General features: G+C 45.3%; 1 long non-coding RNA gene across 1 annotated transcript in view; it reads right to left on the bottom strand.

Moving 5' to 3' along the window:
* LOC128137838 (uncharacterized) overlaps positions 1–15,313 on the bottom strand; it is a 37,258-nt gene extending 21,945 nt beyond the window's left edge. Inside the window, exons 1-2 of the long non-coding RNA XR_008233870.1 lie at positions 15,191–15,313; positions 7,115–7,358 (exon numbers count right to left, since the gene is read on the bottom strand). This is a non-coding gene — a long non-coding RNA (uncharacterized LOC128137838). The remainder of the gene's footprint in view (positions 1–7,114; positions 7,359–15,190) is intronic.
* Positions 15,314–15,766: the final 453 nt, after the last annotated feature.

Here is a 15,766-nt window from a genome sequence, read left to right as displayed (position 1 = left end):
GAAGGGACGGTCTCTGGCGGAAGGCACCGGCACTGGGGGCAGCCCGAGCCGTGCTGCACGGGCAGTCTGCCGGCGGCATGCGGAAGCTGGTGGAGTCGCTGGAGGGGAAAGCTGGAGACCAAAGGGAAGCGCCAGCAACCCCGCCCCCTCGGGAAGAGAAACGGGACCCTTTCGCGGCACTGCGAGAGGAACTGGAAGGGCTAAAAACTAGGAGCTGCGGTTTGGGGTTCAGGCCGCCCAATCCGCATGGGGAATACCTGCCAATGGTCTGCTGATAAGGAGCCTTATATACACATTCCTGTAGGCCCAAAACGGATAAGTTTGGAATTCTTAATTGATACAGGAGCCCAAATTAGTGTTTTAAATGAGCAACAAGCTAGTGAGCTGGGAATTAGGCCATCAAGAAAGGCTATAAACATTAGAGGAGTAACAGGGGCGACAGAAAAATGCCCCATAGCTCGAACCCAACTTTGGCTACCGGGGGGGGAAAAGAATGACAGCTGTGGAGGTGGCTTTAAGCCCCTATGAGGGAAATACACTGGGATTTGATGTGCTGGCAGGCAGATAATGGGACCTACCCAACGGTAGGGTGTGGAGCATTGGGGGCAGGGAGGCAGAGGCTATTCATGTGAGAACATTGCAGGTTGCTCCTGCACTACCGCAATCTAAGGTAACCCGTGTCCCTCAATACCCACTTCCAGCCGTGGCCAAACGGGGCATTTCGGAAGTAATTAATGATCTGGAGAAAAGAGAGATCATCAGTTGCACACATTCTCCTTATAATTCTCCTGTTTGACCAGTCCGTAAATCAGATGGAAGGTGGCGACTAACAATTGATTATAGAAGATTGAATAGTAATACCCCACCATTAATTTCTGCCGTCCCAAGTATCACCTCAGTGATAACAGCAATACAGGCTGCAGCCCACCCATGGATGGCTGCTTTAGATGTCAAAGATATGGGTTTTTTATGGTTCCCCTAAGGGAAGAGGACAAACCCCAGTTTGCCTTCACTTGGGAAGGGACCCAATACACCTTTAATCGACTTCCCCAGGGATACAAGCACTCCGCTACTATCGCTCACAATGCTTTAGCCGAGCTCCTTGATGCTGTGGAGGTACCCCCAGGTGTCCACATATATCAATATATAGATGATATCCTAGTTGGTGGGGACAACAAGGAACAGGTAGGACAAGTGGCTGAGGCCATCTGGAATCTGTTAGTCAAGAATGGTTGCATATCAAACGAAGCCACTTAGGGAAAGCAGATCTCTATTATGAACGCCAATCTCAGGGTTGGCCAGTGTCTATGAAAACCTGTGAAGCAATTCTTACAGCTTGCCCACAATGCCGAATAAGGCTTAAAGCTAACCACCCAAACCAAGCTCCGGCCCAGCATATCAGACAAGGCAAGGCTCTTTGGAGCACGTGGCAGGTTGATTACATTGGTCTTCTGAGACCATCTCATGGGAGTGGAAAGACTCACCACATCAGTGCCCGGTGGATAATCCCGGACTTCTAACCCTGTGACCCGGTTTTAAGACCGAGGCCTAGTTTGTGCTTTTTTACAGGACCATGAAGGAACAAGTCATTCCAGTCCTTTTGCTGACAGTGATGACGGTGACAGGCGTGGATGGTGAAGATCTGGATGATAATGTCGTGGCAAAATGATGGACATTAATATATCGCGAGTCCTTGACCTCGCATGAGAGCAATGTAACAATTATAGTTGGAGGTTCAGATTGGATGGGGGAGGAGGTTATACTCATGTTGTTTATAGTTGGTCACCAAGTGCAGTAAATACTAGTTCAGTATGAAACACCAGATGTGACTATATCCTCCAACTAACCCATGGGATCACAGGGTGGAGTTGGAATGGTACTACGCTATGCCCTGAAATTCCGTGGGGGCAACTGTGTATGGTACTCAAGGAACATCAATAGAGCACCCTAGAACTGAGTTTACAGCTATCAACCTTAGCCAACGCTACATCTAACAATTCGGGGACTCAAACAATCGGTTAAAACATATTGGTAAAATGACTATCAAAAATTGGGCTGTATTGGATTAGATGCCAAAGAAAGAGAAGGGTATATGTAAAGTTTTGAACATGTCAATGGACAACTGCTGTGTTCACTCCAAATGTGTCAATGTGGCTTCAAGACTAAATCAACGAGAGAATACGGCAAGAGACTCAGAGGCAATTGCTTCTGCACCGGGGACCAACTGGTTGGGAAAAGTTTTGATATGTTCAGATTTTCTTTCACGGGGTGGGCGACCAGCCTTCTCTAATCTTTAATAATGCTTGTAGTTATGATTACTGTAATCTATATTGCAATAAGTTCTATCAAATGCTTAGTAGTGAAGCCTGTACTAACGGTTAAGTATACTCCTTTAAACTGTCCACACACTGGATATTCCTGTGTTCGATATTCCACTTTAGTTCTAGACCAGAAGGGAACGATGACCCACAATGAGCGTCAAACTCGCCAAACTGCACCCCCTTTTAACTTTGGAGGCAAGAGGTGACTGTACCACCACTCCAAAGAAACCAGTCGAATCATGACTGTGGTCACGGGGTGGATTGTGGCAGTACATCCCGCCCCCCTCCCATCCTGCCAGCAGGAAACGAAACTTCTCCAGGAAGGGAGAAGGGGAAGGAAACCCTGGAGGCTGCAGGTTGAAATTTGAACTGGCCAATCGAGATGCGCCAGGTACACCGAGGTGACCCTCCTGGCCAATAGAATTAAATGACCACAGGTCAGATTCGACAGGGGTAGAAATGGGGTCCCGCCGGAGGACACGTTGGCAGTCCTCCTCGGAGCAGCGGGTCTGCAGTCGGGGACTCCCCCTCGGGCCAGGGCACCACCCGAGGTAACTCCTCGAGGGAGAGAGCCCTCAGCTTTCAGGTGAGTGATACGCGCGTTTTGAGCCATCACTTTAAATCTTGGGGATTCTTAAGTCGGCCGTGTAGTATTAATTCTCTTTACATCATTGAGCCTGTGGTTTTATAAAATGTTACCGGACTTCTAACTAACTTTTGCTGAAGAATAAATCTGAGTTTTAACACCTGTTGGATTTGGTTAGTCGTGCATCCGTAACAACCATATAATGTCAAGATCTGCAATAAAAGCTCAAGGAAGGGAGGAGGAAGCAGCAACACTCATGGTTATGGCCTTTGTCTTCCACTTGCCAATCAGCTGTATCATGTGCTGAGACCCTGCTTTCCAGCAAGTGGCTAAACATCTGCCTGCCGATGGGAAGCAGTGAATAAAGCCCTTCCTTGCTTTCCTGGTGCACGCAGCTTTTGCTTCGCCTATTAAACTGCCTTTATCACAATGCATGAGTCTTTTTACCTTCCTTCTATTTTCTCCCTGTCCCGTGGGAGAGGGCTGAGTGAGCGAGTGGCTGTGTGGGTGCTTAGCTGCTGGACAGGCTCAACCCACAACATCCAGAAAATGCAGAATCCCTACCATGCATTGCCATGGCACCAGCCAGATCCTACGGGAATGAAATCCAGGTGAACCACCTCAGAAAGGCTTATTCTGTGCTCTAATGAATTTTACTGGGCCACCCAGTAAGGCTTTCAGATGTAAGGCACCTCCAGGGGTCAGTGGGAATTCCTGCCTCTGGATTTTTCAGGTCATGTTTTCTCTCCTACCTCTCTGGCTGCTGAGATATTATCCTCAGAATCTGGCCTTTTCTAAAGACCCCTGGACCTGTTGTTTTCTGTGCTTGAACCCATCTCTGTCAACAGGACAGATGAGCACTGAAAGAGCAGTGTTTTGGGGGAAAAACAAGTAAGTCTGGGGAAGAAATGTAGCCTGTGATTGGTTTATACAACTATTCCAGTGCTTTAATTAGCTTTCTTACAAAATAAATAAAAAAAAAAAAAACCAACAAAAAATCCAGAAGTAAGCAGATACAACTAACTCCTGTTCAAAGCCACCTGCAATGTCAAAAGTGGTCTTGGAAGACCTGCAGGAGGGACAGGGGTGTGCACGGAACCAGAACTGGACAGCTTTGCCCTCACTTGGAGAAAAGAACGTTATCTGTCTACGGGAAATTCTCTCTTGGGGCTCCTTTGCTATCATTAGTCTCGGGGCTTAGCTTTCAGGGTTTACAACTGCACAGCACAGAACAAAATAAAAGCCTTATAATGCATGGTGTGGCATACCTTGCTTAAGCCATGAATTTTTGTGAGATTATTAGCACACCGTGGATGGTGTGATAACATGAAAGGCCAAAGGTCAAAAGCAGAGTCACTTTAATCACCCAGAAGGTATCCTGATTACCCGGAGGTGCATTTCCTGGTCTGTCTCATACTGCTGTGAAGCAGAATGGGCTCAGGCAAATACAGTTCAAGCTGAGCATTTACTGGGCATTAAGAGTGCTGCACCCTACCTCCCCAGCTGCCAGTGAGCCAGCATTACTTATGACCACACTCCTAAGCTAAATCACAGCTTACGTTATAAACACAATCTACCCCACAAAAGGTTCACGGTCTTACAGAAAAGGTTATATATATAGTTGGCTATCTGTTTTCCTTCCTCTACCAGCATCAAGTATCCCAAAGTAGCCTCTCTTGGTGCTAGATGTAAAATCTCTTTGTCGTAGCTTCATATAGGAGAAAAACCATGAAACTCTACATCCAACAGACTGTATGACTGATAATTAGTTATATGAGCACTATAATAGACATCTTTGAAGAATTAATTCAGTATTTAGCTGGGGCATCTGATACAACGTGCCAACAAAAATCCATAACGCCTTCCAACGTCAGTATTACACCTCACTATATGCTATGACCATTTGGACCCCCACTACAGCATCACTCCAGGACACAATTCTGGCCTTAATTACAGAACAGGAATCTCCACTTTCTTACAAGAATTGAGAGCGGCACACAGTCAGATTCACTCCTGTAGACAGCAGTGGAGCTTGGTCACTAGCTTGGCAGAACGCATCAGAACTTTAAATGTGCGAGTCCAAACTTTGTGATTATCTTAAGATTTCATACTTTGCTGTCTCTGTGTATTTATCCAAACCAAATACCTAATTCTTCTGATAGCTATTTATGGTACCGTTATAAACAGAAACTTACATTTTAGACACGTTTGGACCACATCTGTAAAACAAGGCAGTGCAAGAACTTTCAATTTCTTGCATTTGAAAAGGCTGTTTTACATGTGGTCTAAATACACATTTTGAAGCTTTTTAAAAATGTGTTTAGTCCTATTCAAGAAGGCCAAGGTGACAGAACATTTTCCTCCACAGAGAGAATGTAACATTCCCTGATGGAGCCTATTAGCCAAAGGCAAGAGACTTGAACCTTCAAACCTTGTGCTTTGCCCAAAGGATGCATCTAATCAAAGCAGGTTTTGCACAGGCGCACTTCACTGGTAGATGTAGTCCAAAACACATCTCACGACAGCAGGATGCATGTGTAGCTCCTTCAGAATACACAGACTCCTCTGGCCCAGTGTAACATAATTGCTAATTAATTTACTGCAGAAATCTTAGATAAAAACCACCTCATTGCCCATTTGTTAAATTTGGCGGTCCGATGTGTCAAAACAGAAGCCGGCTGTGCGTCCTCCTTGCAAGCTGAAAATTACCGATATACTCTCCGCATCCCTTGTGGCTGCAAACAAATAATATGCTCACATGGTACGCTTCTCTGGGTGAAAGTTGACAGGTACTGCTTACAGCTTAACATGCTGTTTTTTCTGGTCACTGTTCAGTGACTGCACTTCACTCACAACTTGACTCTCATGCTACTCATTTAAATACCACACAGGGTAGATTCCTAATGCAGTTTTGAGCAGGAAAGAAAAAAATGAGGTTGATGATAGGCAAAGAAACTAAAGCTTTCCTAGGAAAACTCCCCCAGCATGTCCTGCATGTCCTGGGAATTGGCAAATTGGCAAACTGACTGGAGAATCAAACCCCGGCAGTTATTCATGATGTTGCCGAATTTAAGCCAGGGTGAGTAACTGGACTACACCACAATGCTCTCCATTATTCAAGTTCAGCTTTGGCTGCCTTTGAACCCCCTTACTTGGCTAACCTACTTAGATGCCATGTCAAAGCCTGTGGCCGTCCTGGACCTGCGCAGTGTGAGTTACAGCCCTGCTACACCAGCCAGTCCGTCAGTATCCCAGAGGACACTGGTCTCCACTGAGATATCTGCCCTTGGAGAGAGGTTTGCACAAATGACATAAAGCAGCTAAAGCATCGCCTCAATTCTCTAAACCTCATGAGTGACTCAGCACTGGATGAAAAGTGACTGGTGACCCTGTTTTCTGAAGAACACTCCTTCTGTACATGGCACAGTGAATCTATACCACTGACAACTCATTTTTAAGAGAAAGGATTATTCTCTGTCTGGTGGCATGTTGAGGCAGGAGCTTTGTTTTGCCAAGCCAGCAGGAACTGGAGGAATCCTCCCATTTTGAACGAAGCAACAGAACAGGTCCCAGGGAATGTTATTTAACTGCCTGTGGAGGTCAGGTAAAGTTTTGCCCAAGCAGAGCTTATGCTGGCTACCACTGTGCCGAGCAGTTTGTATGTAACTGACGGGCTAGTGTCAAATGTTGTGTTGCTCAGACACACAACCTCTCCAAAAAATTCATTTATGCTGGCAGGATGGTAAATAACTTTTTCTTTTTCTCACTTACTTAATTGGATTCTAGTTACTCTAAGATACAAAAGTATTTTCAGAACCTCTCCGTTAAGATTTGCCAGGAGAGGATGAACCTGTCATTTAAACCTGCAGTGCAAGACATCTGCGTGCAGAAACCAAAACAGACCTCATGGCTCTATGCAGAAACAGCAGGAAGCAAGAGAGATGACATTCAGGAAATACGCCATCCACCCGCTTTCGATACCGCAAATCCAGAAAAGTGCCAAATTTTAAAGGAACTGGCCTCTTGAATGCAGGTTGGTTTGCACGTTGTGGTATGGGCAGTTCAAGAACACAAGAATGACACATACTGCTTTGAACTTCACTATTTTACACTAGTTCCAAATTTTCTCCCCCTCCCAGACTAAAGTGGGATAACTTTCTCCAGTTTTGGAGATGATTAGTAGGAGATGCCATTAATTGCATTTCACCTGCAATAGCTGGTGAAAGGATGATTGCTCCTCGTGGGTAAATCTGCATCCCAGAAGCTAGCACTTGAGTGGACAGCAGCGGGATAAAACATGGTGGGATATCTGCACAGCACTGAACATCCACCAATTTTTCATTCCGTTCACTTTCGTACGCTGCTACGATTTCCAAGATGGAGGTTTTCCTCTTCTCTCTGTCTGTGCCATTGTCAGTGCCTTCCATTGTGGTGGCTCCTTCTGGTGGCTCCTAAGAAGAACATCAGAACAAAAAATGAAACTGCCTTCTGCACCTCGACGTGGATGGGGAACACACACCCGCTTGTGGGCCACGTCGGCAGCGTTGCGCTACAGCCATTTCAAATCTCAACACAGCAACCATCTCCTTTCCTCCCTAGCAGCCTGGGTGCCTGCACAAACCGTCCTGGTAAAGCGGCATTCTGCTAGTAACCTCTTTTCCCTGGCACACGCTCCTGACATAATGAAATACCTGTCCTGAGGCAGGATCAGTGAGGAAGACACCAGGAGATACTTTGCATCCAATCACAGAAGAAAAGGTTTGCAAACTTGCCGTTTTCAAGCTGTCTGCTGAAAATCGGCAGGGGTCACCCAGACGAGGGTATTTCAGAGATTTTCACTGAAGCCCAAGAAACAACGCTAGCCTTCTGAAATGCCAGAACTGTGCATGAATACTTCCTCCTCTAAAAGAATTACTTATTCTGGGAACCACATGGTAAGGCTTGAAAGAGTTTTGACCGTTTATTCAGCAGGTCTACTAACAAAACAAAATAATGTTTCTCAAAAAGACAACACTCATTTCTCTTAGAATCTGTTTTTCTTCACTGACTCTCTCAGGTCAAACAAACCCGCTTTATTCCCACTCACTAGCTACCAGCTACCTGAAATTCCGTCCGAACAGTTACACAGCCAAATATTATGGCACACTGTTCACTATTTAGAAAAGTAAAAATAAAAAAAAAGAAAGGTTAAATTTCTGACAGGGTCTTAGAAATCTAATAACCAGTAAAACCACATTACAGAGAGGCGTGAGCTAGAGGCAACACACAGCATGTTGCTCGGGGAATGAATAAAAACCCAAACACACAAGTGCGTTTAGAGCTGTGAAATGTAAAAATGATACAGTATCTGTATTTCACACTCAAGCTGTGGCATTCATGTGCTAATGGCAATTACCAGACCTTGATGACAACATCAGTCCTTCCTAAGAAAAAGAAAGCAAGTTTGTAATTGTTTGAAGAGGATTTGTTTGACTCTTGACAAATGATTTCCAACAGAAAATGCCATTTTGGGAGAAGAAAGCCCTGACTTCAGAAGAAATTAAAAATGCTTTCATTTCAATTAGAACTTGTTTTTCACAGCTTCTGAAAACTCGGTTTCAAGAATGTATGAAGGACAAACGAGGCAAGGACTGGATTGCTCAAAGACAGACAGAACTGGTTTTTTTAAATCAGTTAGTTCAGGGACCAAACAGAAAGGAGGCGGGGCTCCTGCGTGTGGATTTGAAGAAACTTGGTACTTCTTGGCTGTGGTCATGCACTAACGTCTTTGGTGTCACTGCTGATCTGGGCAGTCTCTCTCTCACAGACATTTTTTTCTTTGATGCTGCTGGACTTAGGTGGATTAATGCCAGTACAGCCAGCTCTGTAGTACTGTCGGAACGAGAAGATGAACTGTCATTTCTCAAAAATGGTAAACCGTGTCCTGCTCAGCCAGAGGAAGTGAAACGCTACATTTCGTCTAAGAGCCCCAAGGCGTGAGCTCTACCAAGGACCTTGTGTAGGTCCTGAAAAGCAACCAGCCAAGCCTTCAAAGACAGAAGCCTGTTTCCTTCTGGATCAAACACGATTCATTTTAAAGTGATGAAACTACAAGACCCAGACAAAGCTAATGAAAGAACTAAATTGACCTCTCTCTTTAGCAGTACTGCTACAAGCACAAAAGACCAAACAGCTTCCCACTAACCAGTGCCATTTCCATCCTAAGGCAACCACTGTGCTGATGTTGTGGAGATAGCTTGCGAGGCACCCACAGCCAGCAAAATCGTGAACTGCAGTGTTGTCTTCCCCAGCTATTGTAGCAATACTTTTTACACTATTTTTTAAAAAGACATCCCTGCTTGCCAGCAGAAACTGAAGAAAAGCAGTTTCAGCAATTCCCCCTTGTCCACGCAGCGGCTCCTTGCTGCAGAGAAAACCACAGGCTGCTCTGTGTCACAGCGGAGATGAACAGTCACTCCAATTTTAAAGTAGTTCAGTTATCAGTTGCCACGATGATACCAAAGCTAAGGGCAACATTAAGGGACAGCAATCACAGAGAAGAGTTGCTAGTGAGACTGGGGTATCTCCAATGAGTAAACCAGGATTACAAACAATTTTTAACTGAAGTGAGAGATTGTTCACAGCCTCTCTCTCACCTAACCCATCAAATGTTCCTTTTTTTCCCCAGGGAGTTGATATTCCATTTTTTCTCCGAGCTGTACAAAGGTCAGTGTCCTACACAGCAGCTGGCAAAGGTTACTCCACTGTCTTTTCTCATGCGTAGTGTGACATTTTGGCCATGCTTTAGCTAACAGAATTTGGCAGACTGTAGAAAAAAAAATGCACCTAAAGATGATGACTTTGAATTTTTTACCAGTGGTTTCACAAGATCAGAATCTTCAGACCAAATTCTCAGAAAATTGGGGTTTTCCCCCCTTCAGATATAAGCAAAGATACAAATCCACAGTTAGTGAAGCAAAGGTATTCAGTGCAAACATAGATGAATCAAAAATGCAGAAGACCTACTAATCGGGACAGTCATTTGGGTGACTCTGAACTTTCCCCAACTACCTCTAGGGGAGGTATGGAGAAGGCAGAGCCAGACTCATGCCAGCTGGAGAAAAGCAGATCTCTGGTCACCACAAAGGTGGTCAAACACCTGAACGGGGGGGCCCAGAGAGGCTGTGCAGTTTTCAGCCTTGCAGGTATTTGCACTCAGCTGCCCACGGCCCCAGGCAACCTGAACCAGATGGCCCTGCTCTGAGAGGGGGATTAGTCCAGAGGCCTCCAGAGGTCCTCTCCAACCTGAATTGCTCAATCAGTTCTACCTCTTACAGTCAATTAATTCATGCATCCATCAGGCTGCAATGGAGTATAATTCTATCATTGCTTTTTTATCATAACATTCAGCTTTAAGCACAGGAATTTTGACTTGGCAACATTCAGTGAAACGCCAGGATCCTTCAATAAAGGATACAAATAAATAAATAGCTCCCGTCGGAAGGGTGTGTTCCTCCTCCCCTGCTGTCTTGCTACACAGAAAGAACTAGTCCACCAGGAACCACCTTCAACAGGTCCACAAAATAACAACGATCTTTTCAAAGATCTCTGCTCAGGTAAATGCTATGCTGGCAGATTTTGTGAGGGAATGGTAACTTTTTCAAACACCTTCAGCTAACAAGCTGCTAGAACAGAATCAACATTGCTGAATAATTTAGTGCTGCTAAACTATTCTATCGCCCGCATCTATTATTCTCCCACTTCAACAACACTGTTCCTCTACCTGAGTAAGCCAAAACCAAACTCCCTGCTTATTCTTGTGCAAACAGGAGCTTTGGGCTACTCCGTTTTACACAGGCCACTAAAATCATTAATACATTTCTTTTCCTGGACTGTGATGTTAGTATCACCAAGCACGCATTTCTGCAAATAAAATGCTAGGACTACACAAAACCATGTCCTCAGTTCTTGAGAATGCATAATCTGCTGTCATGTTATTCTGACTCTCCAAAACAGTCCAACATAGGCCAAGACATCCATTTGTCTTAAAAAACACCTTCTATCCATCTTCCATGAGAACATTTTTGGACTGATAGCTAGAACCCATATAAATCCTGAATCACCAGAATCTGCTGTACGCAAAGTCTTTGATGGTACTTGTACACCAACTCTCCCTTCTCAGAAGCGTGCTGCTCCCTTAGCCTGGCCTTCAGGTCACAGCTCTACCACCCATTTGCTGTGTGACCTACGAGAAGAGTTTGCTTCCATTACTGTCTCCGTCCATCCTCGCTCTCCCAAGACTGAGAGACATGTTCCCTGACCTGACGGTCTGGGGGCAGGCTGCTAGCAACCAGCAACCCATCTCTGTTCATCAGCTTTGGAGGTCTTCTGTACACACAGTCTCTTTTGTCATGCAGGATGCAATTTGCGTGGTTCAACGGTGTGGTTCGGGAGTAGTTTTGGCAGGACACAGGCATTCCCACTCCTCTGGTATGGCCTCCCAAAGGAACCGCTCTGCTTCTAATCTTGACTTGGATTCTTTTGTCTCCTTTGACTCATTAACAGCCCGCGACAAAAGTAATGCGAGCCTTTCACTGTATAGTGATAGACAGATAGGCAGCCCACAAAGGAAAAGCTGCTGTCAAACAGGGTTTGGAATGACACTGTAATTGCTTTAGATTGTGAAATTAAAAATCAAGAACGTTCACATCCTTTGACAGCATTATGTTTTTAGTTGCTGCAAACCAACCATCAATACTTCCACAAACTTCTGGGTGGAGAAAATGGCATCTAGTAGCTATTTAGGAACACTTCCTATGGACAGCAAGGTTACTATACAGCATCAAGATCAGCTGTAGGCACAGCAAATTTTTGGACAGCAGCGTAAAATCCAAACTTTTGCTCAGTCCCAGTTTCAAACCTTCAGACTCTGATACAGTCCATGCTGACATCCTGAGGAAAATCACCTTGGGCATTCCCTAGATGTATTGTGTTTCACCTAGCGCATCCCTGGGCTGATGAAAGAGCTTTGAGGTGGAGGGAATCCAATCTCCATTCTGTAAATGAGGAAAGCCTCTGAGGGACATGCAGATAATTTCCCCAGGAGGTAGGGCATGAAAGAGACACCTGTTCTTGGTTTTCTCACGGCTTCTTCATCAGTCCACTACAGGTCCAAAGAGGATTTACGTGTTCAGGGCCTGCCAGTTCCAAAAGCACATCCCATGGGTCACCCTGGTTTACTGCTTCATTTCCACTGTTAGCAGAAGCTTGGCATTTTGCTGACATCAGCAAAGGGATTTCAACAAAAAGTTTTCTCATATGCTTCCCAGATGGGAGGACAGTGGTCATGCCTTAAAGCACAGGATTTTACAGAAAAACACCGGTTTCGCATGAAAGAAGCCTCATATATACACACACAGATGAGGACCCCAGCTGTATTAATTCCACCAATGGCAGTAACTTCTGCAGGCTCTGCCAGAAACACATTGGCTGAGAAGGTAAAAAAAAAAAATTGAAATCCACTTTTACTTCTAGGTGCCTTACTGTGTATTTGCTTAAAATGTGGTTGCTTCAAAAGAGTTCCTCCAATTAATAACTCCAGGTGGAAAGGCAATTTTCCCTCTATCATGGTGCACTGCCCTTTTTTCATCTGCCTATAGTACACAGCTTCTAGCTATTATCTCCCAGTAGATTGTCTTGCACTGGAGATCAGGTACGTTGCCTTGGAAAAAAAGTTGTTTTCTACTAATCAGTTTTTCAGTTCTTGCTAATGTTCTATGCTGCTGATGTTAACAGAAACGTTACTGCCCAGTAACGACGTATTGCCACATTTCACTGCACTGTAGTATTACTACCACTGTTGATTCACCTAGAGCCCTAATCATCACTCTCTTTCCCTGCACACAGCAATTTCACACAAAAAAATTTCATTCTTCTTTGACATTAAAATATACTCCCACTTCTCCCAGTCCACACTGGAAGAGTCTAATTTAGTCAGCCCATTTTTCTTTAGTAGGCCTCTCTGCAATGAAGTCGGGCTTTGTGAATGGAGAGCTGCGCTGCCACTGCCTTGCAGCTTGCACGGCTGCTCACACCCACCACAGAATAAGCAGAGTGAAGCTCTCCTGCCTCATCTGCAGCGGTACAAATACCACAAAAGCAGAGAGCAACGGCAAATTGCGAACTCGGTCTTGCAGCAGCAGCAGCTTGTAGTCCTCACCTAACATCGCTTGGTTTTCACAGAGTTCTTGTAACACAATCTCAGTTCTGGCCTGATGGGAGCAACCGAGTCCTCCCAGACTTGAGAGAAATACCATGGGCTTCATGGGGATGGAGACGCAGTGCAGGGCAGCGGGCTGGTTCACCTCACTCTCCCTCCAGAGTAAGGAGAGGGAGAGAAATGGCTGGGGCAGGCAGAGTTGCTCAACAGAGGAAACACCACTGGAGGGAATGCTTGAATTGATCCTCTTCATCTCAGCCATGGTGTTCCCAGCACAGGAGACAGGTGTTGCCACTGCTTCCTCGCTGTGGTGCGAGCCCACCACAGACTATGCTCTCCAAAGCCCTGGGAGATGGTGCCTTAAGAGAAAATGTGATAAACTGTGCCACTGGATTGAAGCTGTTAAAAGGTCACATGGTCAGAAGAGAAGGCTGGGCATGCCAATACCATTAAAGACACCAGCAAGGTTTAGTCAGCCTGCCAAGAAATTGGGGAAGCTGGGCCACCTCCTGCAGCTGGGCTCTACACCCAGCTCTACACCAGCAGCAAGCTGCCTGCCACCGGTCCCCGTAGCACTGCTGCCACGTATACCACAGCCTGGAAACCCGAGCTGCACTTCTGCAAGTTTCTGACAAAGACCAAGCGTGTCGTCTCCAAGATATGCCTGAGCTACCTCAAAATTTGCTAATTCAGATACCCATTGCAACACAGATGCAACAGGAAGACAGCAGCAGAGGTGAATATTCCACATACAATCCAAGCTGCTTGCCTGGATTTGAGATTTCCCAGTTACGCTGTTACAAGAAGATGGCTTAGCCGGCTTTAGGCCATTCCGGCCATGCCTGCGTGAACTATGCCCACATCCCAACTGTAACATAACCCTGTGCTGTCTCCACGTAGTTTCTGTATTTTGGTGTACTGACACTTATATAGCTGATTGCAAAGAGCACCAACTAAAAATTCTTGCAGCTGTGTAAGTTACTCAGAGGAAAAATGCTTACTGTAAAGTTGCACAGGCAGTGGATCTTTGACCGGACACAGCTCAATATTGTGTGAAAGGCACAAAGTAGCTTGTGAAACAGAAATTAGTATTTCCTCATAATATGGGGGGTGCCTCACAAGCGTGACTCAAGAAAAAATCCCAAACTCTTCACTTTCCAAGCAAAAACCTGACAGGTTCTGAAAATGCAAAAGCCATCTGCCCAGGTCCGGCAAACTCACATTTTACTCACAGACAAGGAAATGAGCAATTTCTTTTAAAATCTGTATTTTTTCCATGTTTAGGCTTCTCCTGGGACCTCACACAGTGGTAATAAAATCTTTTGCTATTCTGGACATAATGTCAGAAATGCATATATGCTCCAAAAGACAAGAAGTTTATATTGACTAGACCAAGAGCCGCCACCTTTGATAAAATCTGCACGCACGGAAGAAACGCATTGAACTACCCGCAAAAAGCCCAACATCATAACTCAGTGCAGGCCTGCTGAATTTTCAATGTATCAAAATTAATTATATACTTCAGGGCAATTTTGCATGAGCCAGGGACTCTTCTCCTTCGCAGGTATATTTAAACATTCAGATGCACTGGAGAATTACATCATTAAACGTGCTGCAGAGTACCTTAAAAATGGACTACTGCCGAAAGTTTGTTTGTTTTGCACTGCAATTTCCTGTCTGACTCTTGCTAATGATCGCTGCTATTACTTCCGTCTGAATCACTTAATCATCTGACTGGGGGGAAGGAGGGAAGGAAAAAGAAAGAGGGGAGAAAAAAATCTAACCAGGCTGAGCAATGCCTTTGGTCAATAGAGAATGGAGTCTTTCACAGAAGTCGGCTGCCTCCTCGGGTCACTGCTCTGAGATGGTACCTCCACCCTCAAGAGGCTGCAAAAGGTCACAACCCTACCGCTTCCTCTGCCTGTGCCAGCGTGCCAGAAACCCAGCTGTCACGTTGCTACCGAGAGACAGTCAGAGCATCCACAAACGCTGGCGTCTGAAGGTTCCCCCACCCTACAGCAGCAGCTCTTCCCTGCCCTCACCTCTCCATCTGCGGCAGAGCAGCAAAGTCCCCGTCCCACAGACTTCTCTCCCTCAAGTCTCATCTCTTTCGCTCCCACGCTCGCAGACGTCTTCCACATTTGCTTTGCAAGTGTGCCAAGCTGTGCCTCATTAACACTCATGCAGTACAGAGGTGTTCAGTCCATATTTAAAGACTAAAGGAGAGAAACAGAGAGATTAAATTACTTGTTAAAAAAAACCACATGAAACTCGTATCAACAGAGACGTAGCGGATTTCAAAGGCATTGTTGCATCACTACACTCTTGGCCACTGACGCGCAGCTGCATGTCTGCCCGTGGTGACATGCTGTTAGGTGCTTACATTTTAGTGAGATGGGGGGCTAGAAATTTTAGGAGAAATATATCAGCATGGTTACTTATTTTAGATATAGGTACGGGTTTAATGATTATCTAACTTGTAATAGAGTTTTAATGGCAATAGACATAGTTCAAAGGGATAAGGGACAATGATTAATGTATATGTTGTTGTAACCAACTGAAGCAAGGGATAGTTCCTGATGAGAAGCAGGAGTCGACCCCAAGAACCAGCCAAGATTGGCCACGCGATCTGAACAAAAGCCAAAGGGCGACTGAGCCTGC

The sequence above is a fragment of the Harpia harpyja genome, chromosome Z, assembly GCF_026419915.1.
Source record: "Harpia harpyja isolate bHarHar1 chromosome Z, bHarHar1 primary haplotype, whole genome shotgun sequence".
NCBI lineage: Eukaryota > Metazoa > Chordata > Aves > Accipitriformes > Accipitridae > Harpia > Harpia harpyja.
This window is presented reverse-complemented; position numbering and strand designations above follow the sequence as displayed.